Raw genomic sequence first — 12,357 nt, forward strand, 5'->3', positions numbered from 1 at the left:
TGGTTTCCCCTTTCTTTTTTGGGCCCTGAAAATTTTTCATCTCTAGCCTGTAAGTACATCTGAGTTCCTGACAGGTGAACATAGGTAGCAGGAACTTTGGTCCATAAGCAAAATTCTCATGTTGCCCATAAGAAGGAACACAGGGCCAGTCAGACAGTGTTCACGCAGCAGACAATATGGACTAGGCTGAAGGTAACTCTTTCCCAATCCTAGCACTTCAATGGTCATAATTGCATATTCCAGGAATAAACAAAGGCATAGCGGTGAGGAGCAACAAGGAGAACCTGGGGCATGTAACTCCGCTGGAAGCACATTCCCAGATTCCATTTCCTCTGTGATTCCTTGTTATTGTTGGCTTCAAGGGAGCCTTTGTAACTGTAATTTTATGCTTTTAGGACAGGGATGGGATTGTAGCCCAACAGCAGCTCATGAATTCTGCCACTTACCTGCAGGCTTACCTAGTCATCATGGACAGCACCCAGGCTTATATGTCTCTGGTTTCCTTTGGGTGTCTTATTCTACATCACCTGAGGTACCTTGGCTTCTCTAGTTGACCCCTAACTGGCACGAGGTGGACATTTGTTTACCTGAGGCTGAAAGAAGGGTGTGGGGGTAGAAAAAGAAAGTAAAATTGCACACAAAGGGACCAATCAGACCAGGTCCAGGATGGCTTCCTCCCCTGCTGTCCAGGGTTCTTGTGGCAAGGACCCTTGCAATGTCCTTCCCTATGGCTTGCTCTGTGCTCCGATAAAGAACGGAAGTCCCCTTTGCAGAGAGCACCAGGAGCACCTGAATCTGGATTTGCCCTCTGTCATGAATAGCAGCTCTACATGACTGCCCACTGCTTCAGTGGAGCCCAGGAGATGGAATTCTGATCCAGGAAGGACTATCGTGAGTCAGAGCCCTCAGCCCATAAGTTCTACTTAAGCTCAGAAATAACTCAGAGCCCAGTGGGGGCCTGTAATTGATGAACTCTGCCAGCCAACACGTTTCCCTACTACAAATGGGCTCTGCTTGGAAAGGCTGATTTATGTATGTTTTATGGCTTATTTTGTGGTGAAGAAAAATCAATAAAGGCATTCATTTTTACATTTTAAATGTGCCAGGCAAAATCAGAGCATCATCAAACCTATGTTTTACACTCTCTATTTCCAAAGGTGAATAGGTGTAAATGAAATTAAACTTTGACTTGGAAATCACCCCAGGGCTTTTCCCTGTCTCAAGTTCTGGTCCTTGAAGTGAAGCAGAGTGGAGAAAGCCTGGTTCCTACTGCAGGTGAGTTTGCCAGCCTCAGCCACAGGCACTTTCCACACCCAGCAGTCCTGCTGTTAACCTGGTCAGCTAAGACTACAGAAGAGAATGTTGCAGATCTGGGGTACCCTCTGAGATCAACCCTGTCCACCTTTGTCTATTCAGGGAGCAGGACAGTGGGACTGACCTTGGGCTCTGTATGTGGAAGTGAAGCCTCTGGGTCTTTGGCAAAGTCACTTCTGGGCAGCAGCCACCATCTCTTCACTTTGACACTCTCACCTTGCTGTGCAAGTAGCATGGAGTGAAGAAAGGTTGGTGCTGCTGCTGCTTTGGAAAATACTGAATACCTGCTATGTACTAACCTCATAAAAAGAGAGAAAGAAATGGTCCTTCATCCATTCTTGCATCTTCTCTTTGTTCTCTGTCTCTGTCTCTGTGTTTATCCACCTTTCTCTTACTATGTGTCAATCTCTCACTTTCTTGCCTCTCTCTCTCTCTCTCTCTCTCTCTCTCTCCTCCTCCTCCTCCTCCTCCTCCTCCTCCTCCTCCTCTTCCTCTTCCTCCTCCTCCTCCTCCCCTGTTTTCATGTGAAAAGATGAAGGCTACCTTGTCCCTGCCTGTGAACACATAGCCTCCCCATACCATACTGCCCTCCCTTCCTTCTCCTGCCACAGTCAGAGCCATTTGAAGCCCTACACTCACAGTGCTCAGCTGTCCTGCTTCACACACTTGCCTCTGCACCTTGCACTGGGGACCCTTCCACTCACATCTCCCTGATGAGGTTTCACTGCCTAGTCCAGGGGATGCCTTTTACTCAACAACTTTCTTGATATTCCACAGCAGTGAATGTGGCTCACTTTCTGTGTTGAACACTTCAGTTGTCTGGGTCCTTCACTAAGATTGTCAGTTTATCTTCTTTCTGACCTGGCCTCTGGCTCTTCTATTGACTTCATTTTCCCTCACCTGTCCCTTACAGGTTGAGTTCCTTGGGGATTCTGTCCTGTCCCTCTTTCCTTTAACTTTCATCCTGGGTGATTTAGTTCACTCTCAGAACTCCATCTGCACATAATTCTAGTCAGTATTTCCAGCTGATTTCTCTTATGTGGTCTTGGGACTTGCTACTATACATCCAGACTCATGATGGAGATTTATTCTTGCTGAGCACTGCCCTTCCCCACCTTCTGCTCACCTTGATTCCTCATTTGCACAAATGGCATAACCTTCTGAGTAGGTTTAGGAGTCAGGAATGTATAAGCCACTCTGTCCTCCATCTGCATGTTACAGGCTTGCTTGTCTATTGAGTTCCTGCATCCCAGTGTCAACACTTGTTGGCACCTGATAACCCAATGATGTCTCTGTTTATTTCTCTCCTTGGTTCCACCAGACAGAAAACTATCCCAGGCCTGGACCACATCTAAACAAACATAGACTCTCTACTTGTGACTTAGGGCTTCCCAAGCAGAAGGAATGCAAGAAATGCCTTCTAACTGCACTTAAAAGTGTTAGGAGATAGAGTCTCATTTTATGTTCCAAAGCATTAATGGAGAACCAACATAGGATAACTAATTTTACCAAAAGAAATGGGAAAGATTTCACAGTGGAAGGGCTATCTGAAATGGGACATACCAATAAGAAGCCAAATACACAAAGGAAAAATGGCAATTCAGGAAGAGGTAATAGAATAATCAAAGCAAACAGAAACTCTCTCCATATATGAGAATTACTAAGCTGCCCTGGGTAGGCAGGTTGTGCACCACAGGGTAAAGGAAGGATCCAATGACTCCTCAAAACTGAAGTGGAGGGATGGGTTCAGCATGCTGAAGAGTTGGAACATTAATGTAAAGACCACAGGAACAGCAGTACAATGACAAGTGGGAAAAAGACCTGGTGTGATGTGCACAGAGAGGCCAGCATACCAGGGAAAGAGAAAATAAGCATGTGGCTATCATTTTCACCCATTTTTAGAAGGCAATGCCCAACTAAAGCAATGGTGGTACAGAGTGAAAAAGAAGGTCTGGGAACATAGAGCTCTTCTGATCCAAATATGCAAGAGATGTACTTGGAAGTGAGAAGGTTGAGCAAGTCTGAGATACCTCAGGGATTTCCTTGTGACTACCATGTGAGACTAGGTGAAGGGGAAAAATAATTGCCATTTAAATGCCCAAGTAGAGTTACAAAGGACTTTCTCATGCATTATTTAATGTAATTGTTAAGATGACTTTATAAATTAGATGTCATGGAACAATTAAGTTATGTAAAGACTCCAGTTTAAAGGATATTTGGTATGTTTGGGCAGAGACTTGGGCTAGAGAGGCATGTATGGGGCTATGATTCTGTAGGCCATGTAGCTGTCAAGGGTGTCCAAAACCTAGAGAAAGGTGGCATAGGAACAAAACAAGTAAAGTCAGAATATTGAATCTAAAATCCCTTTGAGCAGAATAAAATAGAACAGTTAGGCTGAAAGAAAAGAGCAGAGGAGAAATGGGGAGAGAGGGTTTGGCAGAAAGGGAACTTCAAAGGGAAGCATCTGGGCACCCACTCTGGAGCAGACCAAGCAGCTGAGAGCTTCTTACATTTCTCTGCTATTTCTTGAGAAAGGCATGTTCCAGGCTCTGCCTTGTGAGGAAGCCTGTTCCATGGGTTGAAGGGCATGAAGAACATCACCACTTGGATATTACTTTTATATCCATAAGTTGGAAGACCATAGAGATTCAGCCACTGTCTCATGACAATACTGAGAATAAGCTATGTTAATGATCTCCCCCAAGATTGAGGGAGCTGAGATGAGTCTCATATTAGCATGCTCAGTGTTTGCAGGGGGACAAATTGTCATTGCCATTGCTCAGTTCAATGTCTAGGATTTATGCCTTATGGCAAAACTGGGCATACACCTTTCTGCTGAACAGATATGGTATTTCACATCACAGGAATCATGGCTCTAGGCCTTCTTATGTCTCCTTCACCCAGATACCACCCACCCTACCACAATTTGTTACTTCTCTTTCACTACTTACTTGAACTGGGGCAGCCTAGTCACCATCAAGATAGAGAGGAAGGGATTACTAGTCATGGTGCATTGCTTCAAATAAAATTACGCTGATTGTGGACCAGGAGATCCTGATGTCTCTGCGGGGTATATATCTCCTCATATCCTCTGTTGTTTCAGAAAACCAGGCCATGAATGTTGGTGAAGATTCCCTCAATCACATGGGACCAGCAGAACCTCAAGACAGTTCCTATGATATCATGGAACCCGGGCCAGGAGCCTTGACTCTAAAGATGGAGGGGGACGTTCAGAGCATCCAGGTGAACAAAAGAAGGGATGGGCCAACCATACCACTAGTTGAACTGGCTAGATTGTTCCTCATTTAAGGACTGATAAATTACAAAATCAGCACTCCTAAAATGACAAGAGATGTGGTGACATATAAATTGGCACATTTTAAAAAGGCTGAATGTTTTCTCTGAAAAGAGGATGTTAATTCACAGTAAGAGGAGTAGATAGGAAAGAATAGAGTTACTTTATATTAGTAGAAGGGAGTGAAGTGAGAGGAAGAGGTATAAGGTTAGGAAGGATAGTAGAGTGAAACAGACATTATTATCTCATGCACAGATACGACTGCATGACTGATGTGATCCTACAATATGTACAATCAGAAAAAATGAGAAATTACACCTCATGTATGCGTGATTTATCAAAATGTATAAATGCATTCTACTTTCATGTACAAATAATTAGAGCAAATTTTAAAAAATTAAAACAAAAAAAAAGAAACATACAAAAAATGGTTTAGCTTTTCAGTAGATGGTAGAAGAGAGATGCTGTGGATCTAAACAAAATGTTCTAAAGAGAGAAAGGGCAACCTTTTTAAAAAACTACAGGGTGAGATGAAAAGGAAGAGGGTGACATCCTTAGGATCCCAAAGCCACAAGTGCTTGCTATCAAAGAACTTATATTAAAGAGAGTATAAAGCAAGCAAGCACTGAGGAACACTCTGATGTGGGATTCAAGCCTGTGTAGCTCTTTCATAAGAAAGAATCGAGTAACGATACAGGGAGATGACTAGAAGCTAGATGAGACCCCCACAGGAAAAACAGAGAGCTGACCCAGCATCCAGAAGTCCTCCTAGCACTCAGCAAGACATTCAGAGCAAAATCATCTTTTCAAAATGATAAAAAGTTGATTTTTTTTTATTGGGGCAGATACTTTTTAGACTCTCAGGAAGAATGAAGAAAACAGATGAGCTACTAGGGAATAGGTTTGAGGCCAGGTCCAGCTCCCTGGACATCAAAGACTGACAGAGCAGGGAACAACTGCCACAGGTTCTGGCACTGGTTCCTGGAGCTCCAGGACACAATCAGCCTGGTTTGCTGTCATTTAAAAGGCCATTCTTAACTACGCATGAGTTCAAAAAAATTACACAACTGTGTTAGTCAGCTTTCATTCACTTTAAATACTTGAGCTAATCAACTTGTGAAAAAAAGGTTTATTTTGGCTCTCAATTTTGGAGGTTCTAACCCATAATCAATTGTTCTCATTGCTTTTGGGCCTGAGGCAAGGCAGCTGTATATCATGGCAGGACCAGGTAGAGGGGAAATCCACTTACCTCATGTCCAAAAAGCAAAGGAGGGGGTGGTATCCCACAATCCCTTTCAAGGTGTATTCCCTATCACCCAAAGACCTCCCACTAGACTCCACCTCCTTTCCAACCCTCCATAGTACTGCTCCCCTGAGGACCAACCCTTTAACCCATTGACCTTTGGGGAACACTTAAGGTCCAAACTATAACATCAATCTAGGTTTCTTCTTGCAAAAGAACTATCTGAAGACAAACCCCAACTGGCCAAGAAATTGAGTAAAAAATAGTTAATTCTGAATCATCAAGATTCATGTCATTGCTGTACAATGAAAATATAAGATATGACTTGGCAAAGCTGTTATCTAATGTGAGAAAAATTGATAATAGCATTTGAAGCTGCAATCATGCATTATATTAATTGGGACCACAAAGTAGAAAGAAATTTTGAGGAATAAAACTCCTATGAACATCTTATCTTATGCTAAAAGATTTTAAAAGTATAATTTACTTTTTTACTTTCTTAAGTATACAATTATAAAAATATTTTTGAAAAAAAGAATTCTTGGTGATAATCTTGATTAGTACTGAAAATAATACATTTATTCCAAATCTTAGGAAGAAAATGACAAAATATCATTTTTTATTTATCAAAATATATAAAATAAAAGGAAGTTAGACATTTTATTTTTCACAAATAAACATAAATAATCTTAACTCTCAGATTTAAAGATGAATTCTCATTGACACAGAAATAACAAAAATCCAGCACTATGCATTTTATGACAACTATGATCAAAACAATAGGACAAAAATTCGCATAGCGTAGGCAGTGTATTAGCACAAAACACAAGCTAAACAAAAGCAGAGTTAAATTCAAAGAACCCAGGGAAGCTTAATATCAGGCCTATATATTTGGGAAACACCATAGAAATCTCTTTTTACTAAAAGAAAGTACAAGTATTAGAGAATCTCTCACAAGCTTAAATTTGGAGACTAAAACATGACCTAATATTTCAGCTTCAACTTAGGCAGCAAAAGACGTTACCATCTTGGATTAATAAAAATCCATAGGGCACAAACACTCAATCACACACATGCATATGATTATCTTTTCTGTGACTATACAGAGATGGGATTAATTTTGCTCTGAGAAATGTCTGGTATTTCAGGTCCAATAAAATTAATATCCCAGATGCTATCAACACACTGGATGCACCGAATGTCTATTCTTGCTGACCCTCTTTAAAAAAAAACTCTAGTCCAGAAAAGACCCAGAAAATAAATTAAAATGGAAGCCTGGGGCTTGACTCAAACTCCCCAGCTCTGTTATCAGAACTCAAGAAGATCCTTTTATGGAATAAAGAGCAAATCAGAAAGGGAAAACTGGAGGCCTGGAAAGAATACAATTTATTTTTAAACACACACACACAAATTTCAACATGAGAGTCACATCTATAGAAGAATTAACTTAGATTATAGATTTAACATACAAAAACATAAAATATTCAGAAAAATTTAGAGAGGATATTCAAGATCTATTGCTAGGAAAACAATTCCCAGAATTTACACCAAAAGCTTAATACATGCAGTAGATGGGGTATTCCATCAAAATTGAAAAATTCTGCCCTGCGATAAAACTCAGTTAAAAGGGTTATACAAGCTAAGGGAGGAAAAAATATTTGCAAACCATCTATCTCAAAAATTAACAGTAAAATAACCATTCAATTAGAAAATGGACAAAAAGCATGAATAAATATTTCATAGCAAAGGATATGCAGATGGATATAAGCACATGAAAAGATATTTAATAACATCCGTTAATTTGGAAAATGCAAATTAAAGTCACAACCACATTGAGATACTACTACATATCACTGACTAATATAAAAACTAATATTTTTTAATACTGCTAACATAAAAACTGCTTTTTAATACTGCTAACATAAAAAAACAATCACAACACCAAATCCTGAAAAGGAGAGAGATATACTGAATCACTGATAAATACTGAAGGGAATGTAAAGTTGTGCTAGCAACTCAAAGTTAGGCAGTTTCTTGAACAGCTAAATATGTGACAACAATAACTAAATAATTTGCTTTTGTGAACATTCATCCCAGAGAAATTAAACTTATACTCACACAGGAGACCATACATGTGTATTATACTTAGCAATCAACAATTGGGGTGAATCCAGATTTTTTCAATGGGTAAATGGTTTAACAATCTATGCTACATACATACAATGGAATGCTCAGGAATATAAAGGAACAAAATATTGGTATTTGCAGCAATTTGAATGAATCTTCAGGGAGTCTTTCTGGATTGAAAAAAAAGCACTTTATGATTCCACTAAACTAATATTCTCAGATATCAAAATTATACAAATGAAGAATAGATTACTGGTTCCCAAGGTTAGTGAGAGAGCAGGAGCAGAAGGAAGTGGGTGTGCCTGTAAAAGGGCAACATGGTGTACAACCACAAGACTGGGATCCAAATTAGAAGTTCTCCATGTTTATATGAATAATTCAAATTATACTCTATTGTCATACATTACAAAATGGAATAAAAATTAAATAAAAATTTAAAAGAATGAATTCCTATTAGCAGGTAAGTGGAATTGAGGCATACATTTAACAAAACAAAACATGTATAGCATCTGTATGCTGAAAATTATCAATGTTGTTGAAAAAACAACCACTTAAATAAATAAAGTGATACACATCATTCATGGGGATAAAATGTAGGGGGTGGGGCAATGTGAGGGAGCCTCTCTCTTGACTGTGTCTGGGTCAGTATCCTGGTTGTGATACTGCACTTGTAAGATGCTGCCCTTGAGGGAATCCAGGTATGACACACCTGAGAATTCCCTGCATTACTTTACAACTGCCTATGAGTTGACAACTATCTACATGAAAGTTTAAACTGAAAAAGCCTTGACGGCAGGAAAAGAACACCATTATACAACCAAAAAGTGGATTTTCCTTTATACAAATTGGAAAATTATGTCCATCAACTAAGAATGTTAGGGGATTCACAGGTCGCATGCAGACTGTGACAAATGAATCCTACTATATTAGAAATATGTAATACAATCTCACTCAAGGGATTTGAAAAAAAAGGAGTTGACCTTGGAAAACTGTCTTCAACTTGAAGATTCAAGATGAAAAGAACTTCTACCAATGCTGTACTCTGGTTATTCCATATATTTCTCATACGAGTAATTCCATAATTCTGAAAGTATGTTGTATGTATACTAGAATTGAAAAAATAGGTCAATACATCGTATGGAGTGGGAGCTAGATTTCTCTGCATCCAAAAATTTAACAGATAAGAAAGGATAGGATGGGCTGGAATTACTTCTACAGTACTTGTTACCAGTCCTGGATATCACTATTCACTTGTTTATTTTATCATATGTTTACACATAACTAGACAGAGAAATACACACCCAGGTTAATATACACACATTAGCACACAAACATATTTCCTAGCCCTATGCATGGAAAATTCATCAATAAGACATTGATGAAAGAAATCAAAGATCTAAATAAATGTGGAGAAATGTGAATTGAAGGAAAGCAATCAGTATAGTGAAGATACTGATTCTTCTAACACTTCTTGTCAAATCCACATGAGGATTATTTTGGGGGGGTAGATAAAGAGATAAAGTTGAATTTATTCCAAAGTATATATGAAAAGGAATAATAATTAGAGTAGTTTAAAGCAATAAGCATTGACATCCCAGTTGTTAGGCGCACACCAAGAGCCTGGATCCTGTTTTCTACTCTCTTGATCTTCCTCTGATTTTCATGAGATCTGCACCCCCTTGATCTCCACCACAACTTTTTTTTTTTTTAGTAACTGGAATTGAACCCCAGGGCACTTAACCTCTGAGCTACATCCCCAGTCCTTTATATATTTTTTTATTTTGTGACAGGGCCTCACTAGTTGCTGAGGCTGGCTTTAAATTTGCTTTCCTCCTGTTTTAGCCTCCAGAGCTGCTGGGACTACCAATACATTTCTTTTACTATTTTTCCCTAAAGCTTCCACATAAGAAATAAAACATGGAGTTAGGATTTGGAGGAATTTTGGACAAATGAATGATTCTTGGGCTGGGTCTGAGAAAAGTCAAAGAAAGCTCGAGCTTCTTGCAAAACAAACAAACAAAAAACCTAAGGAAGTGCTTCAAAGGGAGAAGGGAGGGTGAACATAGGTGCCAACCTGAAAGAGTTCCCAGAAATAAAAGTTGGCACAATATGGGCAGCAAAATAAATAATGTAGCATTGGATTGTAACTCAAAGTACAAAATAAATATACATGAGTCCATGCTGATTTAAATACATGATTGATCTTCTTTACAGAAGAATTCCAAATAGTAAAAGTAAAAGGAATTGGGGAAATAGAAATCACCATTAGAGCAGCACTGTGATGATTGCTGTAGGCAAATGACTAATGAATTCTAAAACTAGACAGCTAAACATTAAGGAAAAATAGGATATTTTCATAGCTTCAAAGTATTAAAATATTTATTAGTTACCATAATGGTTTTAACATATCCACAAATCATGTGATATTCCTCCCTCCAAGAGGTAGACCTTAGTTCTCCTCCTCTTAAGCCCAGTCTCATTGAGCTATTCCAAGTAAATTGACTATGGAAAGGGAAATGCAGTAACCATGCAGTCGGAAGCTCTGGCAGAGGAAACTTCAACCAAGTGATCAAGGTTAATATCACCAGCAACAGCCCTGTTGATACCCTGTGTCTCTTGTTATAGCAACAAGTTGTGAATGACCTCTGTGTCTGTGATAATCTGCTCCACTCTCTGTATGAGAAAATATCTGAAAAATATAGATTGATGTACTACTACAAAATATCAGACACCTCAGATGTGTTAAGACCATGAAGAGACAAGGATTGTTTGAGAAACTGTCACATATTGGAGGAATTTAAGTAGATATGAAGACTAAATGCAATGTATAATCCTGGATTAGATCCTGGAACAGAGAAAAAGAAATTAGGGGGAAAGGCAGCAAGAGATGTATAAGATCTATAGTTTAGTTAGTAGCATTATGTTAGTGTTAGTTTAAATTTTGATAAATTGAACTTTACCAAAATTTAAAAGAATCTGTTCTTAGAAAGGTATCTTTGCAAAGATAAATTCTAGAATGAGAGAACTTCCATATAGAATATACTGAGAATCCTTAGCCCTCAAAGTTAAGAAAACAATAAATAAATAAATAGGAAGGAATAAATAGTCAATTACTGCATAGACTAAGTACAGATAACAAAAAAAGCTATTTTGATGTTGATCAACTCAACATCATTAATCATCAGGAAATGTGAAGTGAAAGAATGATGAGATGTGATACCAGAATTATAAGCAGAAACATGAGATTTTAACTTGTTTAAAGTCTGTTTTAACTTGAAATGTCAGTGATATGCAGATGAAATAGAACTCTCATGTACTGCTGATAAAAGCATAAAATTGTTCAAATACATTGAAAAAGTTTGTCAGTTCTTTTTTGTCTCAGTCTATTTTGTGTTGATCTCACAGAATATCTATGACTGCATAATTTATAATTAAAAGACATTTGTTTCTTACAGTCTAGGGGCTCCAAAATCCAAGATGAATGAGTTGGCATCGGCAAGGGCCTTGGTGCTGGTCATCCCGTGGTGGAAGGAAGAAGGGAGAGTGAGAGAGCAAGAGAGGACCAAAGTCACTTTTTTAACTAATGCACAGTCCTGATAACCAACCCACTCCCTTCAGAATGACACTAATTCAGAAGAGTGGAGCCTTTATTATCTAATCACTTCAAGTTAGCCTCCACCTCTCAAAACTGCTGCATTGAGGATTAAGTTTACAACATTAACTTTGGGTGAAACACTCAAATCATAGCACTTAACAAAGAAGAATATGCACTTAACATGGAACCCAGAAATTCCCCTTGGAGATATGGACCTGAGAGCAATGAAAAACATAGGTCTACACAAAGATTCATACGTGAATATTCACAGCAGCTTTATTTGTAATGACCAAGATGTGAAAACAGCACAAATGTTCACCAACACATAGTGGTAAACAAATTATATCCACACAGTGGAATGTCACTCAGAAACATAAAGAAATAAAATATAATAAAACAGTATGGGACATTTTCAAAAACTTACAATAAATGGAAAAAGTCAAAGAAAATATACAGATAGATGAATTATACTATCTATATAGCAGTTCTAGAGCAGAAAAAAATAAGCTATGGTATAGAGATTTTATTCATGGTTGCCTGAAGTAGGAAGAATTGACTGCCAAGGGGTATTAACGAATCTTGTGAATGATGCAAATGTTCTGCTTTGATTGGTTTAAGGTTTCCATGGATGAGTAGATTTGTGAATAATCATTGGACTACACTTAAATGGGTGCATTCTATCATATGTAAATTATTTCTCAATACTGATGATTTGAAAAGACAAAAACAAAAACATTTGTACATTGTTTTCTTGAATGAGACTATTTTTCTGCAAGTTCTTTA

The sequence above is a fragment of the Sciurus carolinensis genome, chromosome 3 (assembly GCF_902686445.1).
Source record: "Sciurus carolinensis chromosome 3, mSciCar1.2, whole genome shotgun sequence".
In the NCBI taxonomy this organism is placed as follows: Eukaryota; Metazoa; Chordata; class Mammalia; order Rodentia; family Sciuridae; genus Sciurus; species Sciurus carolinensis.